Genomic DNA, 10,177 nt, shown 5'->3' with positions numbered 1-10,177 from the left:
GGATCCGTGGCGGCGTCATACGGCCGTGTGACCTCTGCCCCGTCACGCGGCCGGTCACCAAGCTGATGGCTCACATCTCCTCTCTCGGTTCGGCCGGAGCAGCTGCGTTTACAGCGTCACGCAAGCGTTCGGGTCAGTGCACATCACACCTCGCCGCTCCTCCTCCTCCTCCTCTTCCTCCTCCTCCTCATCCATCCATCTGCACCCCCTCCTCCCCCCTCCTTCCTCTTTCCTTCATCACGTGCTGCCCAGAGATGTCCTCAGTCGTTCCCTTGTTTCTTCCTCCACGTGGCGTCCGCTCCACTTCCTGTTTTCTTACCCTGGGGTGGGGATGGGGGGTGGGGGGGTAGAGTGCTGCACCGTCATCCAAACACCCCCTCCCCCCTCCACCTCACTGCTCCCAATTTCTGCAAGGAAATATTGTGTAAAAGCCTTTGGGCTGATGGCCCAAAGCCACATGGTGACTTGGGGGGGGTGAGCTGACGGCTGCCGCCGCCCCCCTTCCCCATCCCTGCTGACACTATGGCTTTGCTGGATGAAGATGATGCTTCTTGGCTGCTCTCCTCTCTGCTGCAAAACGTGTTCGACAGCGGGAAAGCCAATTGTTTGGGTTCATTTGTGTGCTTCTTCCTAGAAATGAGAAACTATCTGTTCCTTTCATTATATTTATCAATTTATCTTGGAAAATTACTCCCTTTTTGAATCTTGAAAAGCATAACCCTTCACAGACTTCCACCTGCTCCATTAAAAGTCCAATTTCGATCGTTTTCAAATGTTCCCAATGATCTTTTTGTTGATTCTTAAGCAAAATCAAAAATATTGGGTCACTTTCCAGGACAAAGTTCATTAGAAACTCGCCTCTGAGTTGTGGGTGGGACTGTTGGCATGGAAGTAAGCCTCAGCTGACATCCCATCATCTCTTTGTTTACACTCTCTCCTATTGGCTGATACTGGTGCTACAAAAACGGCGAGCTACATTGATTCACCTTATTGTAACTTTTCAACCGTTGAGCCAGGAGTCTGAAACCTGAAGCTCCAGAACCACATGTGGCTCTTTTATCCCTCTATTGTGGCTCTGTGGTTGAGGAGAAATAAAGACTTTAATTAAAAAAAAGTAAAGCGAACTAACTCAACACATCTTAACAAATAGTTGAAGGACAGTACGCATCACTCTGACAGATTTTTGTGCGCCGTTTAACAGAAATCAGTTATCTCTGTTAATATTTAGGAATGAACTTGTCCAATTGTGGCCCTTGGTTTAAGAAAAAATGTAAAAAATAATAAGTTAGGGTTAGTTTTGGTTAATTTTTATTTTATTTAACAAATTTTTGTTACTTATGTTTAGATTTTAACATAATAACAAAGCAAAATGATTTGATCTACTGTCAATACATGCATAATATTAGACAATGTCATGTTGGAAGTAAACCGGCTGCAGCAGGTGGATCTTTATTATTTTATTTTGAAAGAACTTGGATTTAACACAGTTTTAAAGAATTTGCACATATCTAAAAGCTACATTTTTTAATGGCCACAGAAAAATAAACATTTTAAACATAAAATCGGACTTTATTGTTTAAATTATGGATGGTTAACGGCTCTTTTTAACACTAAAGGTTGCAGACTTCTGGTGTATAAACTACTCTATTTAGCTTGTAAACACTTTTTATTGTTGATTTTTGGTGTTTGCTGCACCTTGTTCTGGGACTACAGTTGAAAATGAGCTTTGAAGCTATAAAACTGCCACATTTAAAGAAATATTCATTATTTTGGACTGTCCAAATTCAAAAATATTTAAAAAAATAATAATGTTGTGATGTTTTTTTCTTAAAAAATCTAAAATTATATTGATGAAAATGGAGCCGTGATGTGCACTGATGGATGGAGGCAAAGTTAGGTGCACTCTCCCTGGTTTCGGTTGTTTCGGATGTCCTTGCGGTCCTCATGGGAGAAGATTGTGTTTGTGTGCGCTGGAGTGGAGATGGTGTCGCGTCCTTGTGAGTCTGAACCTGTGTGTGTGCGTTTTTTTTTGGTGTTTTTCGTGCGTGCAGAGCTCAGCTGTCCACAGTGGTGTGCTCAGCAGTCGTGCTCGGCTGCACACTAACTCGATGTGACAGGGTAGAAATACCAGTACCGACCGCGCTCTTGCCCACCCACCGTCAAACATCTCCACCCGCCACATCCCCCCCATCATCCCTTGTGTCTACCACTCCACCGCGCCTACACCCCATTGGCTGTCTTCTTCCGTCACTCCATGTCTTCTGCTCGGAGACAGAACCATGAGTCCTCCATGTTCTGCCTTCCCCTTCATTTCACCATCATCCATAAAAACATTTCCTCCTCATTCTTTCCTGCCTGCAAGCAGCATCATGTTGAAACTTCCTGTAATATCAAAGGCTGATGTCGTATAAAAGGGGACACGTTACGCAATATCCCATTACACAACGCCGCATTTTTATACATCTATCCGCCCACCTTTTCGAGTTCTTGTTCTCCACTTTTCCGTCTCCTCCTGCCTTAAATCTATTCCTCTTGCTTGGTTTGCTTCTGAAACGGTGAAGCAAGATGACAGTCGCGGTGGGAGACATGTCATTTGACATTTGCAGTTGTCACAGTTTGAACCCTGACCTCTGTTTCCGTGCGGTTGGCGGACTCAAGCTGTTAGGACAAGGAGAAATTTAAATACCATACCATCTTCTCATCTTAACGTCCCGGTGTCGAGCAGACATTTTCGTCTTTTAACCTGCAGCTACGGCAGCCAGGGAGAGCTGATTTATCATGCAGCACCTTGCTTCATATTTAGACCATTACACTTTTTCACGCCTGGATGCTGCGGGATAAAAGGCCAATCTTTGGTCACTGAGCAGCTCCTCTCCTTGTGTTTTTGGTGCCTTGAGCAAAAGACAAATTTGAGCTCACTTGTTGAGCAGGAAGAGAAGCTTTTGAAAGAAAACATACGCATTTACAAGAAATAAAATAGCATCTATGTGGCTAAAAATTCAGCTTTTGCTTCTGTGGTTTTCTAGGAAATTAGATGTTTTTTAAAAAAAATATACAAGATCATTCATTGAGAATGTTCACGTTCATTACACTGTGAAAAGTGAATCATTGGATCAATTAGCAAAATCTCTGTAAATGCTTACATTTAAAAATATTAGTTTATATTAAAATATATTTTTTAAATCGAGTAAACAATCAACTGTGTAAAAAAACATAAAAAAATTACAGAACTTTTGTTAATTAATCTGTTTCACTTTTATCAGTATAAGACCAATCTAAATTAATAGGAAAAAGTCAAATTTTACCATAAACTAATAGAGAAAATGAAAGAAAAGTTCCAAACATAGTCTGCAAAATTGAAAATGGTGGACTTTTACATTACATATACCCAAAATAATGACAATATAACAAAAGCTGCAACCAGAATTGTATGTTTTTTTCATCTTTTAAAGTCAGTATTTGATTCAGAATGGAAGCTTATATGAAAGTGAAAGCTCATAGCAACCATAATGTTTTTTGCAAGTCTTGGGCGTATTAATATGTTCACCAAGTTTCAAGACAAAACATGAAACTAAACTTTACAAATTTCCTTAGCAACCAGTGTTTACGTTTGTCACATCTTCCTTGTTAGCATGATCCTATCATGTGACATATTGTTGGATTTGGTTCAAAGCTGCCTTCCACTCTAGAGTGTTTTTGAGCTATAAATGTCTCATTCTACATTACTACAAGCAGAAAACTGTTATTTTGTCCTGCAGCAGTCCTGGACCCCAAGGACCAGATTGTTTTCGCAATTAATTCGCTTTTCTTACGGCATTTTTGATCGAGATTTTAACCCCTGCCACATACTCTAAAACACACAGAGATTTGCACACTCCCAGTCCCCGGTAAAAGTGAATCATTGGTATCAACACATGTTGGAATTAGAAGTTGTAGGTTTTGAACGGTGTTAGCGTGGCAAGCTAGCAAAAGTGTTGTTTCCCTGTTGCTCACATGGTTTTTATTGATACATTATGAAAATTGAATAGATACATTTTTGTCTCAAGCTGAACAAAATGATATACCAAACAATATCATAAATGTGGGCGTAGTTAATAAAAAACTAACGTTGCTAAGGAAATTCAAAAATTTACTTTTGCCGATTCTTTTAAAAATTACATAAATCTGTTTGTCATACCATGGCGACCAAAAAGTTAAATGGTTGCTATGGAGATAAAATCAACAGAATAGCTGCCATTTTGAAATAAGTTTTTTTTTTCCCAATTTGTCAAGTGCAGCTCTGACCTGGATGTCAGATGCAGAGGGGGAGGGGCAAATAGCAGCATTCAGCCTGTGGGGCGGGGGAGACGAGGTAGAGTTTGCAAGTGGTTTACAGTTTTTCTTCGTTCTCATTGGCTGATCGATTTAATTGACCTTCAATTTGAGTTTTCACTGTTGTGAAAGTGAATTATAGCTGCAGTCTGTCATTTTTTTAATTAAATATTTCACCTGGATCGAGCCGTTGGCCATTTTGGTTTTTTTTTTTGTAAAATTTTAAGGATCAATTAATTCAATTACTTTGGGAAAAATATGTCTTTTACTTTCATTAACCAAGTATAGAGTCTAAACTGTAACTATGTTGAACATTTCAAAGCTTTTTGAGCCAAAGAATTTTTCATATTAGCACGCACAAAAATATCTGAATAATGAAAATATATTTAAAGTTTTGAGCTTGTCTCCTTCCTTTTTACATGTTTGGTATTGCGCAGAGTTTTTTAATTTTTATTTACACAAGATGGAAAAAGATCCTCTAAAAAAATGTGGTATTTAAAGAGACAAGAGTCATAATCCCGCCTTCAGACTGAACGGAGCAGCTTCCCATCAGAGAGGAATACTGAGCAGAATTTACTCTCAGGGACTCCCAGATTAAAAATACAGAGCTGGAAATGAGCATAATGTGTCTTTCAAATGGCCACTGAAGGGCCGTCTCGCCTCTTTGGCCTTTTTGTACACGGAAATCTTTATTAAGACTGAGTGCCTGATTATATTTTCTTCCTCTTCTCACCTCTCTTTCTGCTTCCTGTCTGTTTTCATCCCTCTTTACATGTTGTGTGTTTTTCTCTCCTCGGGGAGACGCCTGCACACAGAAGCATTGTGGATCACTGAGCTTTAGACCCCCCCCATCTCTAAAAATTGCTCAATTTTTGCATCCATCTCCTGGATCGCTCAGTGGGACAAAAATCTTGATCCAGATCTATTTTCTTTTGAGCTCATGAATCACATTTTGATCCCACGCTAATGAATTTTTGTTTTTGTTTCGTTTTGACAATTAAAATCTTCAGCTATGGACTTTTTATGATAGAAATATTGCTCAACGGTTGATCTAAACTAACAGTCCCAGAGGCATCCAGTCCAGAGGAGGCACACTGGGGAGCATGTTGGAAACTCCATCTCGCCGCTCTTCCAGTCCAGTGGGCATGAAGCAGGTCTCAGAAGCTCCGTGGATTTCCCTTCTCCCCCCCCAGCATGCTCTGCTCACCGTTAACCAGTTGGAGGAGAGGCTTAACCGGACCTATAATAGATGTGGTCGGGAGTAACAAGCGTAAATCAGGATTAACGGGAGTCACAAAGAGGCACCATGGGAAAAGAGATGATGGGGGACAGAGAGGAAGAGAGTGTGAAACGGTGCCTCCATAATAAAAAAATAAATATCTCACCCTCCCATCTACGTCTGATTCATCTATCACACATTCCACACTCAGATGTGCAGCCCGGTGATAGATGTTTATGAGCTAATGTCAATTTTCTTCAGCAAATTTACTGTCAGTAGATGATAAATGCTCTCAATATCAGTGTTTATTCATCTCATATATTCTCTGCAAAACGACTCTGCAGACGCTGGCAGTCACCAATAGGTGTCATCATTGCCCAGCTTGTTGTCAGGTCGCCCTCTGATGTCAAAGACACAGCATGCCTGTCCTCACAACAGTGTGGCTTGCAGTGACAGACTCACTAAATGATTTTTTTTTATTTGCAGATTTTTCGGATCCAGCTCTGAAATTGAAGGTTCGCACATCTGCATCCGTAATGCGCCTCCACTTGTCCTTGTGCTGCTCGTGTGAGCGACCGAGATCAATGCGGAAGGCCTCTGCCCTTTTCCCGGGACCGCCTGAGAAATGTGATGTGACATGTCAGATGAGTAAGATGGAGCGAGGAAGGGGGGGAGCAGATGGAGGAAGGAAAGGTGAGGCTATTGAAGGTAGATAAACATCTGGAGGATGCATAAAGACGGATCAGGACGTTTTATTTCTACAGTTCTACATATCAGTGAAACAAGAAGTGTGCCAATTTTTTAAGAAGTGCTCCAACTCTAAATCTCGATGAGATGCACGTTAACTTTGCATCATTGGTTTCCGAGTAAAATGAAAAAAATGCTCCCTTAGGATGATCCATGTTTGCCTCTGTGCTTTATTTTAACAGCATCTTCAGAACCATTAGGCTTGTGAGCATAAAGACCTTATTAGTCATCTCCTCAGTTTCCAATTTCAGGCCGTGAAAGCTTTACTGCTTAATTGATTCAATTAATTTCAGGTGATTTGTGTTACTAAGGAGTGTGTGTGGCCTAAAGGGATTAAAAGCTTGTCTTAGTGAGATTAAAATGACACTGAAAGGACAAAACTTGTCCGTAGCTTAAAAAAAAGAGTCTGGATAGCAAAGTTTAATAATGTAGCTGCTTTCTGGAGAGTAAAAACAAAATTCTGAGATCTGATGGAGAACTTCTGGGTTTGTTTTCTTAGGAGGCTCCAAAGCAAAAAAAATGTGCACAGAAATGCAGCGTCATCTAGTTGCTTTTCCACTGTTTATCATCCCTGTTTACGTTCTACAATAACTGTGGTTCTGCGAGTTTCACCACAGCTGGTATTGTCCTGTCTCCAGAGCACGTGAAGTCATGGTCAGTTGGCCTTTTCTGCTCCACAGAGGAGCAAAAATGTCTCCTGCTGAACTACAAACCCACTACTCCGAGTGCTCCCAGCTCAGCTAGATGACATAAGGAAGCTGACTTGACATGTACAAGAGGACATGTGAGGCTTAATGTAAAGGAAGCGGGGTTTAGGACGTACACGTGTACGCAAGCTGCTTGTCAGGAGGCTGAAAAGTGAATTTCCTGTTTGTAAAATGTTTGGTGATTAATGCGTGTACATCAATGCATGCCAGGGTGTGTGCATGTTGTCCCCTCCTCTTTGACTGTGTCCCAGATGTGAGTGGAGATAGGGAGTCGCTTCTTGATGTCAGTGAGACTGCATCTCTGCGTTCAAGCGAACACTTTCCAATAAAAAGTCTTTGTAAATGTGTGTTTTGGACTTCTGGTTCAAAACTCTCTTATTCACGCAAGTTTCTTCTACAGTTTTCGGGCTCTACGTTCACAAAGTTAAACCAGGTCAAACTTTACTAATGGTGCCTGACCACAATAATAAGACACCGAGTTTTTCTCTATCTGACTAGAGATGTGAAAGCAAAAGTCTGGAGAGAGATTTGCACCTCTTTGACATTTTGCACCAAGCCTCGTCCAACTGTAAGTACATAAACTAGTGTTGGATAGCAACAGTCCAGTGTGAACACTGTATTATAAAAGTGCATTCAATAACCCGCACTCTTGAATGCACATCACATGTTCAGTCTGTACGTAGCGATGCCCATTCAAGCAACAACTTCCAATGGAAAAGTTTATGTAAACGAGCATTTCAGGGTTCCATATAAACTATACCCATATATATATGATCATGTATTACCTTTGACACACTAAAGATAAAATTATTTGTGAAATATGAGTTATTTTTGTGAGTCCAGCTTTTAGTAGCCCTACCCATTGCTACAGTAGTTGTAGAGACAGCCGGGGCTAGCAGCTGAGCGGCAAAGCTAGCGGTTAAGCACCGCTAGCTAAGTGGCGAAGTTAGTGGCTGCGCACAGCTAGCTTGGCGGCGAAACTAGTGGCTGAGCGGCAAAGTTACTGGCTGAGCACTGCTCACTGAGTTGTAAAGTTAGCTGTTGAGCCCCGACAGATGAGTGGCAAAGCTAGTGAATGAGCACCGTTAGCCAAGCAGCAAAGTTAGCGGCTGAGCACCCCTAGATGAGCGACAGAGTTAGTGGCTAAGCATCACTAGTTTGGCGGCAAAGCTAGTGGCTGAGCACCGCTAGCTAAGCGGCGAAGTTAGTGGCTGAGAACTGTTAGCGTCACATAAAAATTGGGTGTTTGGGTTAGCCTGGGGGCAGTTTTGGCAGCGCAGACTCTTCCTGAAAAGGGCGGTTTTCACTTTGTGACATCAGTTTGTGAGGATCCACTTGTTTTCGTGGGTATGGGTGAAGCTGCTGTTGAGAATGCAGGTTTTTATAGGATTGCTTAGAAATGCGCGAATGGATCAAAATATCGCTGTGGGGTTATTTATAGTGAGGAACGAAAAGTATGATACACTTAAAAGCTCAAAAAGTTGATTTTTTTATGGTGTAGTCCCTTAAATAATTCTCGCTTCCATGCGTTGCTATGAAAGTTTCTGCACAACCTCTTATGACAATTTTCAGGTCTTATGTACAAAATGTACAACCATTGAACGTGGGTTTAAAAGGGTCAAATTTTACCCATCATCAGAGACTCAGATTAGGTAATGACAGTTGGACATTCTCTCCTTTATTTCAGAGAAGCCCCAACGGTTTGAAAACAGATCATGGAAAAGAAATTTATAATTGCAGATTGTGCCCGTCCAGAATTGTATGACACCAATTTTTTTATTTATTGGACAAGAGATGTGAAAGCAAAAAACAGCTGCAAAATTTGTAGGTGCATAAGCTAGGATTGGGTATCAACAGTCCAGTGTGAACAACACATGTTTAAAGTGTGCTCAATAACCCGTATCACATGCCTTTCCTTGCATATGTATGTAGCAATGCTACTTCAAGTGACCACTTCTAAACTCTTGTTTTCACGGGTTGCCACGCAAGTTTCTCTGCAAGTTTCTCTGCAAGCTTCTCTGCAAGTTTCCCAGCAAGTTTCCCTGCAAGTTTCTCTGCAAGTTTCTCCACAAGTTTCTCCGCAAGTTTCCTTGCAAGTTTCCCAGCAAGTTTCTCCTCAAGCTTCTCCGCAAGTTTCCAAATTCTCCGCAAGCTTCTCCGCAAGTTTCCAATTTCTCCGCAAGCTTCTCCGCAAGTTTCCAATTTCTCCGCAAGCTTCTCCAAAAGTTTCTCCATAACTTTTTAAGACCATTTCCAGGTTCTATGTAAAATATATATATAGCCTCTGAACATCCATTATTAGGTAAACCGGATTCAATTTAAGTTCACTGACGTGCCAGCTGTTTGAAATTGTCTGAACAGAGCTGTGAGATTTGCACCGCTTTGACATTTCACTCCAAGCCTCTCCCAGCTGTAGGTAGTGGACCTGCGCTAGCAAACAGTAGAAAAAGAAGCCCCTCCCTGCTTGTCCAGTGTGAACCCCTTGCCCAGTGCGTCTGTAGCTTCAGACGGAGGAAAAACAAGCGAGTTATTAGGTTTCTGCAAACATTGTCTTAAACTTTTTGTTCTGCTTCTTCTTTACACGACTCGTTCCCACTGTTCCCTTGTCTTCCTGCCACACCCGGGTGCACTTTGACACCCAGGCCCTGCTTGGCGTGGCAGAGGCCTGGCCCCGAGCCCTCGGCGTCCTAGACCTCCGCCGTGTGACTCTGACCTGCTGTGTTTTACAAGGCTGCAGTGCAGCGAGGGAGCCTCTGAGGAAAAGGGCTGCGTTCACCAGCGACAGGAAACAAAGCAAAAGTTGGAATGGAGAAGGGGAGTGTGTGTGTGTGGGTGGGTGGAGGTTGGGGGGAATCAGGAAGCAGTATTTCAAGGGATGGAACTCCACCATAAAAAGTTTGACATGAAGCGGTATGTGGCTTCCAAGCGGGTTTTTTTTTTTTTGTGCATGTTGTTCACCCTGAGATGGAAGATGTTTGATCAAACAAGTCTGGATCTTTTCCACCTGGCTGAAGTGGATTAATCTGCTCTTATTGACATGCTTGGATGAGCTTAATCTCCTCTCTCCTTCACCCTTCACCTCCCCCCTCCTCCCTGCCAGCATTAAATCTCACGCATCTCAAGATCTTCTCCTCTCCAACTCTGCTCTATTCCCAAATGGGCTGACCTTCACTATTTCTCTGCTCTCGCAGAG

At 42.1% G+C, this 10,177-nt stretch overlaps 1 protein-coding gene across 1 annotated transcript in view; it reads left to right on the top strand.

Annotated features, from left to right (window-relative positions):
• raraa (retinoic acid receptor, alpha a) overlaps window positions 1-10,177 on the top strand; it is a 296,464-nt gene that overhangs the window by 3,991 nt on the left and 282,296 nt on the right. The window contains exon 2 of the mRNA XM_036217294.1: window positions 6,017-6,223. The gene's annotated coding sequence lies outside the window, so the exon portion shown is untranslated. The remainder of the gene's footprint in view (window positions 1-6,016; window positions 6,224-10,177) is intronic.

Source organism: Oryzias melastigma, linkage group LG19, assembly GCF_002922805.2.
Source record: "Oryzias melastigma strain HK-1 linkage group LG19, ASM292280v2, whole genome shotgun sequence".
NCBI classification, from domain to species: domain Eukaryota; kingdom Metazoa; phylum Chordata; class Actinopteri; order Beloniformes; family Adrianichthyidae; genus Oryzias; species Oryzias melastigma.
Note: the sequence above shows the minus strand (reverse complement) of the source record. Positions and strands in the feature narration are given on the sequence as shown.